The sequence below is a fragment of the Ambystoma mexicanum genome, chromosome 10 (assembly GCF_040938575.1).
Source record: "Ambystoma mexicanum isolate Mex_15411 chromosome 10, UKY_AmexF1_1, whole genome shotgun sequence".
Taxonomy (NCBI): domain Eukaryota; kingdom Metazoa; phylum Chordata; class Amphibia; order Caudata; family Ambystomatidae; genus Ambystoma; species Ambystoma mexicanum.
Genome location: NC_090932.1, coordinates 1,160,775,544 through 1,160,789,114, shown reverse-complemented (window position 1 = coordinate 1,160,789,114; position 13,571 = coordinate 1,160,775,544). Strand labels below are relative to the sequence as shown.

The 13,571-nt window shown below is 49.7% G+C and overlaps 1 protein-coding gene across 3 annotated transcripts in view; it reads right to left on the bottom strand.

The window, feature by feature from the left end:
• Nucleotides 1-13,571, bottom strand: part of STARD7 (StAR related lipid transfer domain containing 7) — a 531,540-nt gene that overhangs the window by 82,681 nt on the left and 435,288 nt on the right. The window lies entirely within an intron of this gene.

The window sequence follows — 13,571 nt, the reverse complement described above, 5'->3', positions numbered from 1 at the left end:
CACGCTTCCTTCGTGACCCCTCCGAAATGAGGCGACCCCGAAAGGTGGCCTTCGCCGCTTCCTACCCTACCGTCATCCCGGTATTGTTGATCTCAAAGTAGGCCTCCATTTCTTTCCTCAGGAATTCTCTAAAAACGTGATCCCTCAATAGGGTATCATTACAACGCCACCTATAATTTCACGTGGCCCTTGGCAGATGCCAGTCCACCACCAACAGCTCATGGTCCGACCAGGTGATAGCCTCCACACGCTGCACCCCAACCTCACCCCCATCCTCCTCCGATATCAGTAGAAGGTTGATGTGATCAGCATATCCTCACACGTGCCCTTAATCCCCAAGAACCTCCCTCCGAAGCCCTGTTTGGTCTCGACATCCATGAGGTGTAATGACTTGCCCAGGAGTATGCCCACCCCTTCTTATTTAGAGGATTTATGGGAAGCCCAAAAGTTCCTCCCGATTTCCTTACCCTTTATTGGCGATTCCGCCCCCTGCCTGTAATATGTTTCCTGTAGAAAAGGGACCACTAATTTCTGTTTGCGGAACATGTTGCTAGTAAGGGACCGTTTATTTGGTGAATTCAGGCACTTAACGCTCAGCGTACCCACCTGTCCTTCAACCATTTTCATTGCTTACCCGTCTTCAAAAGTTTCCATGCGTCCTGCTCAGTTCAGGGCCTTCCATAAACTGAAGATCCATGGCTTTACCCATCTAACCCACCCCCCATTTTATCCCCCCCCCTTACCCCAAGCCTCACACGCCTCACCTCCCTCTCCCCTCCCTCCTCCCTCCCCTCCCCTCCCTCCTCCCTGACCCCCACCCCTCCATCCCTTTTGCGGCATCCGTCACCATCTCCCAGGATAGCTGGGATCGGTTGACGAACCAACAGGGACTCGTGCTCTGCCCCGGGTTACTCATCCAACAGGGATTCCGCTCCTACACCCCTAAGTGGAACCGTAGCATTCAGTGTGTCTCATTGGCCCTGGATAGGGGTCCCCAAACTCCGCCCCCCCCACCTCCTGCAACAGCGTCAGAGAACTTTTCGGCCCATCACGTGAACAGGCACAACCTTACAAACAGTGCATCACCAGTCCCAGCGGTGTCGACACAAACACAGAGAAAAGAACAAGTTATCCGTGGCAATTTGCATGGGCATTGCATTCCCCCTCAACCCTCAGAGTTCCTGTGGGGACAGCAGAGAGCATATAAATGTGCAGATCACCTGTGGAGAAATTTCATTCCACTTCACTTTAAATGCCCCCCAAAGGCGGCGTGGGGGGGTGTTTATTTTTTGGAAATTTCCAGGTCCCTTTCACCCTATGTTTCCCCCTGGCCGAGTCCAAGCCCCTAGTACTCAGAGTGGGATCCAGGTCTCCTTTGGCCCGCTCCACTGAGGGGCCCGCACGGCCGCCGACCAAGTCTTCCGTGATTCTCTGGATGTCCTCAGCCACAAGGTGATGCCTCTCCCCCTGCCATTCAAAAACCAAATAAAATGGGTGCCCCCCCCAGCGGTATCTGACCCCCTTCTCCTGTAGCCATTTGCTGAGGGCCCCACATTGTTTCCTCATCAGCAGCGTAAGGGCTGAGAGATCCTGGAAAATGGACACTCTAGAATCTCCATATTGTATTCCATGAAGGTTCTTCGCCTTCTCCAGAATCCTGGCTTTGTCTCTGTAGTAGTTTAGCCGTGCCAGCACTAAGCGAGGGCCTCTCCCACCCCCACTCTCCCCGATGGACTCTATCATGACCTCTTCCCCAGCATCTGCTCCAAGGACGATCCGGATTATGTCCTGCACCTTGCCTTCCAGAACCAGCGGGGTCTCGCCCTCTGTTTCCACCAGGCCAAAGAAGCGTAGATTTAGCCTCTCACGGTTCTCCATGTGGTCTACTTTGAGGCGGAGCTCCTCCTCCCAGCACTGCTCCTCCTCCCGGCACTGTACTGCCATGAATCTTGCCTCCATCTGTGTCTCCAGGTGTCCAGCGGACATTTGGTTGTTCTAGACATCGTCCATTCTATCTTCCAGCGTGGACACTAACCGTGAGGTCAGCCAGTTTGGCCCCCATGTCCATTCGTTCTCATCCCCCTTTTCTCCTCTAGAATCATTTGGATGTTTTGTATAGAGCCCAGGTCCGCCGCGGCCGTGGGGGGGGCCCCGCCATCCATCTCTGTGCCTCCTTCCTGGAACTGGTACTGTGCCAGTGCCTCTTTCCAGCTCATAGGTTGTCCTCCCCCCGGCACACCTGTGCCCGCCAGGTGTTTGCAGCTCAGTCCCGCTGAGGTGTGGGTCTGTCCCCCGGAGCCCACTTCAGTGGTTGTAGGTGGTGAGGCCTGTTGCCCAAAGAGGGGAGGGTGGCCGCAATGTGGTTGGAAGTGACTATGCGTCAGTGTGCTCTCCGCTGCTGTGTCCGTTCCTCAGAGGCAGGTTCCTACCAATTCCTCACCCCCCCCCTATGAGTGTCCGTAGTGTCTCCCTCGGCGGAGTGGTGGGCCCACGACCTCTCTGCGTTATGTATATCGTGAGGGGGGGGTGTTTGTTCCAGCCTCTGCTGGGCAGGACGTCTCAGTCTGGTTACCACTTCCAATGTAGGGCAAGCGTTGGTGTGAAAGTTGGTCTCCTATCAACGAAGAGAGCGGAGCCCTCTCTGGTGCATCTCCCACAGAGCCCCTCTAGTGTTGCATTGCACTGTGGTGGGCTCAGCTCACCTCCCCAGGGCCTGGGTTGGTGGTCTCCCCTGCAGTTCACTGCCTCCACAGGACACTCCTTACCTTCCTGGCGTGCACGTGTCCTGGCCTCCTGGAAATCTACAGTCTCCTCACTACATGTCTCTGGGCCCTGTATAGTTGCAGATCAGGTCTCAGGATACTGGGCCTCCTGACTCTGTGTTCGCCGTACATTCTGCCTTGAATGTCACCCTCCCGAGGGAGAGGGGTGCTGGGCTCACGTACTTCCCCACTGACTAGAGATCAGCACTTATCTCTCCCAGTGGGGCTCTCCGCTGGTTGAGGGCGCACCGAGGTATGTAGATCCCCTCCCCACAAAGTGCTAGCCTTCCGCAGTCTTAGTCTGAGCCCCCGTGGGTGTTGTGAGGGCCCCAGGGTCTCCAATCTATTCCCCTGCTGTCCTCGCCTGCTGTATGGCCCTACACTTGTTCCCCCTGCCAGAGTTGTTAAGGGTGCGCTCCCGCGACGGCCTAGGCTGGGGGAACCTTTTTTAAAAAAAAGGTTTTTATTAATTGGTTTATTCAAACAAACAATACAAACCAAACTTGCAGTTCATAAAATAACATTTCAATTATACATCGCTTAATTATGTTCACTGCTTCCCTTATCCCACCCCCCCACTCGAGCCTATTACTTCTCACTTTCTGTTCCTGCATCTTGTGGTAGGGTATCCCTTTCCATGGGTTCCGTTGGGTCTTGCATTGACCCAAATAACTGCTATTAATAATTTCCAGGCCATCACGGTCTCCGTCTCCTCCTCCCCCCGCACTGCTCGCTTCTTGCCACACCATGGTTTCTGCCTCCGCCCATTTCTGCAAATCCTTCCACCATACCTCTAGTCGTGGTCTATGACATTTCTTCCACCCCGTAGCAATTCTCCTTTTTGAAGTGCATATGCCAGGTCCTTTAGTTTGCTCACATGCTTGAGTTTCCGTGGTCTAGGGAACCCCCCCAGCAAGCAGGCCCACACTATCAACCACAATCTTAACCCCTCTCTGTTAGTTTGTGTATGACCAAAACATATGCACCATACCCGCATTTTCTTCGTCACATTTAGGGTACGCTTGCCGCCCTGCATTTTTTAAACCTGGATATCCTCTGGGGTGTCATACGCCCTGTGCGTAATGTACTGCTGCATCTGCTGTAGCCTTGCATACCTCGAAACTTTATGATACCGTTGGGCTCGTTCCCACATCCCATCATCCATCGGGGCCCCCACTTCCGCCTCCCAGTCTTGTCTCAATTGTACTACCTCCTTTCCTACATCATCTCGTATATTCTAGATATCTCGTGTCCACCCTCTGCTATGTCATATAATATATCTATAGTATCGTCTGATTCTTCTTCCAGTACCGCTTCGGGCCATGTTCTCTTAATTCCCTGCACCATTCTGTGGTACGTGATATATTGGCCTGCATGTAACCCGGTTTCCTCCCCCAACAATTCAAAATCTATTATAGTCCCCTCTTGCCAAATATCATCCATTGTTGCTATCCCAACCGGTTCCCAGTGGTTTCTGATTATCATCCTTAGTTGCTTCTCTCCACCTGTCAGTGCAACTAGTGGTACTTGCGGGGAACACGGGGATGGGTTCTCCATCTGGCATGCCCTGCGCCACATCTTCCATCCAAGTACCATCATCTTTGGACACCCTTCCATTTCTGTCTTGGGTAGCCACATAATGTCTCTTAAATAAAATGGGGCACAATCTTGGCCAAACAACCTGGGTTCAGAGGTCACCTCCTCCAAGAGCCATTTCGCAACATAGCTTGCTATATAATAGCCTTCATAATTAGGCAGTTTTATACCTCCTTTCTCATAGGAATTCTGTAGCTTCCAGAGGGCCACTCTGTTCCGTGTGCCATGCCACAGGAAATCCCTGCACATACTGTCCAATCTAGTGAAGAACATCTTTGGTATCAAGTGCGGTATATTCCCAAAAGTAGTGCAGGAGCCTAGGTAGGACCACCATCTTCAACATTGCCCCCCCCCCGTCCCATCATTGCTAAGGGCAGTTTCACCCAGAACCTCATGCAATTTTCGATTTTCTTAATGGCCACCTCAGTGTTACACTTATGCTCTTCTTCCACCGTGTGGTATATATCTATCCCTAAATAGCGAAATGTGCTAACCGCCCATCGTATCTGTAACACCGGTAGCTGTTTCAATGGGATCCCTTTAATATCCACCCAGTGGGAACATGCTAGATTTCTGAGGGTTCACTGCTATACCAGACAGCCCCGCATATCTTTCCATCACTTGCAATATGTATTGGAGGTTTTCCTCCGGGTGTCGCAAGTACAACATGTCGTCCGCATATAGGGAGACCAGATGTCGTTCCCCCCTCCCACGGCAATGCCTACCGTATCATATTGTTGCCTCAAGTAAATAGATAGGGGTTCCAGGGCCAGTATATAGAGCATAGGAGACCATGGACATCCTTGTCTGGTACCCCTACGGAGTTGCCATCTTTCCAATATCACTGCTCCCGTTTTAAATCTGGCCAGCGGTTCACTATATAACATTTTCGCCCACTGTAGATACCAGGCCTCATCCCATAGCCAGCCAAGGCCTCCAACAGCCATGGCTATTTCACTGAGTCGAAGGCCTTTATTGCGTCCAACGACACAATTGCCAATTCACCTTCGTTTTCGTTTCCATACTCAATAACTCGATAGAGTCGTCTGTGATTATTGGATATGTTCCTATTCGGGACACAGCCCGTCTGGTCAGGATGTGTTTGCCAATAACCCTCCTCAGTCTGTTTGCCAAAACGGCCATCAGTATTTTGCTATCTTGATTTAACATTGACAGGGGTCTAATATGAACCGCAGCTATGCCCAGGCTTGTTAGGTTTCGGAAGCGGTATTATGATCGCTTCTCTAAGTGACTCTGGCAGTCTGCCCCACTCATATGCCTCATTCAAAATTTCTAGCAGTGGGGGGAGCACTTCTCCTTTAAATAATTAATAGGGAGCCCATCAGCCCCCGGAGTCTTACTGGTGGCCAACTGTCTCACCACCTCTTCTAGCTCTTTTAGAGTGATCGGTGCATCCAGCTCCTCTCTTTCCTCAGCACTGATCTGCGGCAAACCTATATCCTCCAAAGTTTCTACTATCGTCGTGCGATTACACTCCCAATCATCTCCATATAGTAGCCTGTAATATTCTACAAACTCATGGTTAACGCCCTCCTGGGTATCAACTACACTACCATCTTCCCTCGTTATTGTTCTAATCATGGGTCTGGGGGTTTCACTCTTATATAGCCATGCCAAGATCCTTCCCGGTTCATCCCCTCCCGCATGCTGTCTCTATATAATTTTTGTAGTTAAGGTTGCACAGTCTTTCCCAGTGCCCAGCACATTTCTGCTGCAGCTTGAGTATCAGTTCAGTATCTTCCTTGGTATTATTTTCTTCCCTCAATGCCCTTTCCAATTCTCCCTCTGTTTCCCGAAGGTCAGCCAGGATCCCTCCTTGCAATCCTTTAGGTTTTGCTATAGCTACCCCTCTCATCACAACTTTAAAAGCTTCCCACAACGTGCCCGCCGAGTCCACGCTGCCAGTATTCGTCTCAAAGTAGCTAACTATCTCCTTCCTCATATCCTCGCTAAAAAAGGGGTCTCAGCGCCTCTGCTCTGAGGCGCCATGTCAGAATCCTCGCTCTCGGGGGTCGGTATTGCCATCCGAGGATCAAGGGCGAGTGGTCCGAAAGGACCCTCGCTTTATATTCTGCTTGCGTTATCTCCGTCAACACCTCCGGTGTGACAAAGACATAGTCCAACCTTGTATGTAACTGGTGCGGGGCAGAATAATGCGAATATTGCCTCTCATGGGGGTGTCGTGTCCTCCACACATCTTCGAACCCAAAGTCATTCAGCAGTGTCTGCAACGCTTTAGCGGCTGGGGCTGGTCTATCCATTTTCCCATCCGATCTATCAACCTTAGGGTTTAGTACGCAATTAAAGTCTCCTCGCCAAATCACCGCGCTCCCACACACATGCTAAGGTTGTTGCAGTGTCCTGAAATATGCCGCTGTATTTTGATTTGGGGCATACGTATTTACAATACTTATCTCCCTATTTTCCACCAATCCTCATTATGACTATCCTCCCATCCGTCTCAACTATCGTCTAACAGCTGAAACGGGACACGTGGCGCCACCCAAATAAGTACTCCCCTAGCATAGGCCGAATAGGATGAACCCACCACCGTTCTCTTCCATTTCTTCCCAATCATCTCCATCTTATCCTGCGTCAGGTGAGTCTCCTGCAACAGAGCTATGTCTATCTTTTGTCTACGCAGGTATAACATAACCTTGTTCCTCTAAGTAGCTATTGAGCCCCCTAACGTTCCAAGTAATTATTTTAAGGTCCCCCATGGCCTATTAGAGTCCTCCCCACCCCCCCATCGTTGCAGTCCATATCCAAGTTTATTCCCCTTCTGTAAAGGCTCGATTCCCAACTTAAACTCCCCTTAACTAAAACCACCTCAAACACCCCAACCCCCCTCCCTCCCACTTCCCTTCCCCGCCCCAACAATGCCCTCCCCAACTGTTGCCCAGCTCCATCCCTGGATCTCAGGCACCCCCGCATCTAGCCCTTTCTGGCAATAGCCTGTACTCGCAGCTCAGCAGGGTAAAGTCACCCTATTGGCTGCCTTACTACTACTTCTCAGGGATAGGGTGCCTTCATCCTGCTGCTCCCGTTTGCTTCAGATTCACCACGCTTCATGCTATCCAGTTTACATGTACACTTTTATGCTCTATAATCCAGTCCATCAAGTTCAATGAGTCCCAGAGCATCACAATACAACTTCAGCGTTACCCGTCTATGCCCTTCCTCTGCTAACTGTACCACAGTCTCCTCCGGGACTCCTCCCCAATTTATCATTTATCGGACTTATCGTGCTCCTCACAGTCTTGCTCCCCTTCTTGCTCCGGACAGCCCTGCAAATCCAACCAAGCTGTCGCTTCCTCTGGAGAGTAAAAAAAAAAAACACTTTACTTTTGGGCAGGACTTTGCTTCGCAGGATACAATAGCATGTAATTAATTCCAGCCGTGCGCAGCCTCCTCTTGACTGCCACATAGCTGTAACGCTGTCTCTGCACTAACAGTGTAATCATGATACGCTGTGACGGTTGCAGATGCTCTATCGATCCTCCTTTGCGAAAATACTCCAGAATTTTCCCTCTGTTCTTATAATTCAGGATCTTAGCAATTATTGCCCGAGGGGGAGCCCCAAGCCGCGGTCTCATCAAGGCCCTGTGCGCTCGCTCGACAACAAATCCCTGTGGAAGTTTGTCGGCCCCCATCTCTTGCAGGATCATATTCTCTACATAGTCCGTGGGGTCCTGTCCTTCTTCCCCTTCCGGCAGGCCGACCACGCGAATGTTACGTCTCGCCATCCCTTCTGCTCGGTTCTCAAGGTTGCCCACCTGCTGCTTTAATATATGGACCTCCTTTGCGTTGCTTGCACTAGTTTCTGTGTTGGTTTTCACTGCACTCTTCAGGCCACTCGTTCTTTCTGCTAGTGCTCCGACATCCTGTCACAGTAGGGCAACTTCTATTCCCACTGCATCTATTTTGGTCTCCAATGCAGCTCGTACGTCCGCCATTGTTGTTCCCCATGAGGACTTGGCTGGGGGAACTTTGCACTCTAGGTAGGCGGGACCGCTGATGCTGCAGCCCCCGTGTGGTCGCCTCCAGGCCAGTGAGGCGCAGGCGAAACGGCCCCCAATATGCTGGGGAGGTGGCGACTCGGCACCTCCCGCTCTTCCTCTTCCCTCCAAGGGATTAGCCTGTGCGCCCTCTCTCTCTGCCGCGTGTAGTGCAGCTGCCGCGGAGAAAGCGCCCGCAATGTCCGGATCGCACTGCACACCCCCTCTGAGGGTGTGTAGGGCCTTGTGGCAGGGGGGACAGCGGTTCCACAAGCGCCGGCGTGTATAGAAGTGGCCCTCCCGCTGTGGGTTCCCCGAACGCCCTGGGTTGGAGCACCTCGTTCTCTCCCACTGCCGTGTGTTGACTGGGGGGGAAGGGGCACTTCCAAGTAGCAGGAAGCCGCCTCAGAGTCAGGGAGTACCATAGAGCCCTGGGATTTCACCCCTCTATAGGTCTCTGGTTCAGCCAGCGATTCAGTCACCTCTCTGGAGCATGAAGGGACCCTTTCACCAAGTTTTCTCCACAGGTTTCCCGGGGTTAAGGACAAAGAGTACAGCTCAGGCAGCCATCTTGCCTGCGCCCCCTGGTGGCCTCCCGGATCTTACCTGCGTTTCTTAACTCTCATCTGTCTCTCTTAATCAACGTCAGAGGTTGCTGCGCGTTGCAGTCTCCTGGCCTGTACAGTCTCCTAACAGGGCACGTTCTGGGCTACACAGCTCCCAGCAAAAACACTAGCCTGCACCCTCCCCCCCAATATTGCCAATAACTTTTGCATGCTTTAGCTCAAGTGTGAAGGGACTCAAACCCACAATCCCTGGCTAACCGTCTTGCTTTTCCTCTTCTCTCGCTGGTGTCACCTGTACTGAGCCACTGATGGCTACAGGCATGTTTGCTCACGTCCATAGCCGCACTGCCCCAGCACAAGCGTACAACCTGCAACTGCTTGCACTCAGCGGGACACTTCCGCTTTATGGGACAAACAATGGAAAGTGGATGCAATTTCTAGACCCAACCTCTTTTCCGTTTTTGTATTCGGATGCTCTATTGGAAAATATGTCAAATTGGTAAAAATGACAAACCGCACTCCAACACTTCGCCTTTGGCTCCAAGCGGTGAGCAAGAGGCCTAAAACAGCAATAAATACAGAGAGAAAGAACGTGAGAAGCAAGCTCCTTCTCAATTCAGCTCTCAGGTCTATGGGGTTGGTGTGCAGCCTCTTGAGCACAAGCGCAGGTCCAACGTGAAAGGGCATGGGAGTGGAGTCACTCTGCTATTAATACTTAGCTAGCCTTTTATCCCAAATTGGAAACTAGAAGAAAAAACAGCAACTGAGCTTTTAAAACGACCCAATCTAAACAAGGAGTGAGAAATTGAAGGTGTGCCAAACAAAATGAAAATCAGCCGCGTTATGGGATGCTGGCATGCTTGGAACTCGTGGCTAAGCTACACCCGAGCGTGTGCCAGGAACACAGCAATGCGGAGTGAAGGCCGGCATTAACCATCATGCTATGAGAGGACCACAGTGAGTAAACTAAGAACTGAATATTCACAGTGGCACGCAGATTTGGGCTAATAGCTGCAATTTCATTACGAACTGCTGAATCAGAGCGTTTGTTACTTGGCTAAACTCAATTACAGTGAAATGGAGATATAAGCAGTGGCTCACCAGCTATGATATCATAGGTTATTTATAACACGCTTAATACCCAGAAGTTTCTAAGCGCAGACCCGGGATCGAACCTGCATTGCTCCGTGTCGTCTTGCTTCCAAGGCAACCACGTTGTCCCTGAACTATCCTGCAGATCTGTCTTTGAAGCAAGACAATGCAGAGCAACAGGGTTTCGAAACCCGCTCCCGCTCTTATACCTTGTGTGAGGGCGAAATTAACCAATTAAAATACTGGTGTTCATCAGACCCCCAGAAGAAGGAAATCAATCCCAGCAGTCAAATTGCAGATTTTTTCAGAATTTACCGAAAAACAGAAACCCTAACTATAAGGGATTTCCTGACCTGAGATTGCATGGCAGGAACAAGGCTAAGCTACAATATGGCCAAAGAACAAGCGAAAATCTCATGGCATGGCCATTTCAGAGCACTAATCACGGTAAACGCGAATGTGCACACTAAATGCAAGAATGGTCAAAATATCTGCAGTCACCAGTTTGTCTTTAGGCAAAAAAAGTAACCAAAAATCCCAACTGTAAAAAGCTAGGGTGATACAAAAGTATCCCCATTGCACTGATGCTGTGTGCAATGTAAAAAAGTCAAAATACAAAAGGGGAACAGTTTCCCAGTACTGATAGTCTGCAGCTTTCCCTGGGAAAGGGCTTACCACATATGAAAAATCTGGTCACTCCAAGGCCGAAGAGTCAAAGGGACAGGCAAAAATCTCGTGGTACAGCCATTTTAGAGTTTATGGTCCTCTAAATGGTATTAAGCAGTAAAATGCAAAAGACAAGACTATATAAAAAAAAAAGAAACCCTGCAAAAGCATCTGCTGCCAGCAGCCAAGCCTGGACACATCATGCAAATAACATCAAAGTTACCAAAAACAAGGTAACGGGGACACAAGGATTCCCTACCACACGTGATGTATGCAGGAAAAATAATCCAAAAACGTTACTGTGGAGAACAGTTCTCCGGCACCGATCGCCATAGCGACTGATCGGTGCCCTCAAAACAGATGAGCTTAGCAAGATAAGTAGAGTAAAAATGCTTCAATTGCCTTCAAAAGTAAGGAAATGTTAAACCCAATAGCAAATAGTAAGGTGTCCCCTTGATGTCTATGGAGGGATAGCAGCAATCTGTAACTCTGCTTCTTTGTGAGCAAAGAAGAGTGATGTGTGGACCAGTCGCTGGGAACATGCAACCTCTTCCTACGCTGCTTCTTTCTGTCCTTGCGGACCAAATAACATTCCTCCACTGGTTCATCAACCGTGGACTTTTTGGGCTCTACTAGTGGGGGTTTCAAAAGGTAATCTTTCCACTCATGTGGAAATAACACAAGATTTTTGCAGCACGATCCAAGATGGCCATGGAGGGCATAGACCTGCAATCCCCTGCGTAGTCGTCCTCAGGCAGTATAAGCGCATCTTGTGGGGATCACACAGATAGTTGCCTCACGTAGTCCAAGCAGCCTTGAAGCTGGAGGCCTTTTGGGTGGCTTGGCATGATGCAAGAGCAAGTAAAGCTAGGTAGAGTTCCAGAAGCATACCGAGTGTGTGGCCAAAGGAACTGAGGTCATGCTTAAAAGCTGGCTCTAAATACACTGGCCCCAAGGTCACGTCCAGTGTCTGGGCATTCAATGGTGCTGGGCGGAGCCACGCTTTACCTACTGGTGGCTGATAAGTTTCCGAAGACTGCTTGCACTGGAAATCCTAACATGAGGGAGATAGGAATCCCTTAAACCTTGTTTTGTTGTGCCTTAAAAAAAAATGCAAAATAACTACCTGTCTGGAAGAGAAACTAATATAACTACCCAACATTTAGAGGGAAATCAAAGGCGCTGCTCGTCAATGACTTTCAATTCAACCTACAATGCTAGGAGACTCAGGAGAATGTATTGTTCTATATAAACCCCCCACAAAAACATACAAACATTTGCATCTTGAGTAGTGGAGCGGTTTAACAGAATCATGGAAAGAAAATGCTAAAAGTAAGGGTAATCTGAAGTCTACTTACAAGCAAACAAACAAGGGGCCTTGGTGAGGGCTTTCAGAATTTCACAACACAAACAAGTAAAAGGCAATTAAGAGTGCATCCTTATTTTGCTCAGCACACCTCGGTTTTAAAATATGCCCCCTGGAAGGCACTATAAGGTAAATCCATTAGATCAAGAAGGTTAACACCATCGTCATCCATCCAGAAATTGCAGAATACTAGCCTGTCTGCATACAAGGAAATTCTGCCAAGGCGTATGTCCAAATAGAAGTTCAAAGATAAATGGTGGACAAGTTCAAATGCATCCCTGCTTGTGCCTTGCTCACTGATCAAGTAGATGCAGCCATTGGTGGAGACGGCAAAGGCCAGCGCACATTGTAAAGTCCAAGAGTATGAAAAAGTCTAAGATTTTCATTTTACAATAGACACAACTGAGAGGTTTAGTGGTAGAGGTGCTACATGGCTGTGTCCTCAGATGCTCCTAGTAACATGCCGAATGTGAGCAAATCCAGCCAGGTGTACTTCATGAAGCAGGAGCCCACACAGCTCAACCACCCACCCTGCTACAGCTCATCTTCCCTGTCCACGTCAGAGTCCGCTCGCAGGAATCTGGGTGCAAGCAGGTACTCCTCTGCCCCTTCATCAGCAATGCCAGAGTTCCCCTCACATAGAACAAATGCACTATGAGCATAATTTCAAGATAATAGGCAAAATAATAACCCAACCCAACGCATGTTACACTCACACAGAAATGTGATGAATCCTGCAGTCATCACTGACCCCAGCCTAAAGTCTCCTCCCATGTGGCCTGAGGAACGCAGTCACTACCTGATCCTGACCCTGGGGGCGGTATTCTGCGGGTGGATCAAATGGGTGGAGATGGCCATCAGAGGAGAGTGGTGCCTCCAGCAGGAGAAAAGTGATATTCTTCTCTTTCTTGCAAGGAAGATCCCTGAACTCCAGTTTTTAATGGCATGTTGTCATTCAGAACCATCCAATATAAAAACACTGAAAAGTGACTTTGTTCAAATAAAACCCTATTAAGTCTTCATGTGTGTAGATGGTAAACCTAGAAAATATCCAACATCGGATGTTTATGGTGATTGTACTTTGAAAGCAACTGTTCAACAATGTACCATGGAATCAGTTGAAACTTCCTTGGACTCCAAGTCCCAGAAAGCCTCAGGTAATGAGACGAGGCAGAGGAGCAAGGAGTCCATGTGGAGGAAATATGACATCAAGTGTAACGTGCAGTCTAGTTGTCAAGATCATAGTCAGCTGCACGGGACATTTAAACCTGAAAATCACCTGCAAGAGCGCAGAAGCAGAGAGGGAAGAGAGTATGGAGGCAGAGGCAAACTCGCAGAGAAGAGCCGTGGGTAGAGCAGGGCACGTCGGCTGGTAGCAGGCTGGCTGCGTTCAAGACCGGAGAAGAGGAACTCTGGTGAAGTTAAGGTGAAGTTAAGGTGAACGGTATGCAGCGGGGTCAGGGGAGATGCAGTCCTGCAGAGCTGCGCTGGTTCTGTTGGGGGA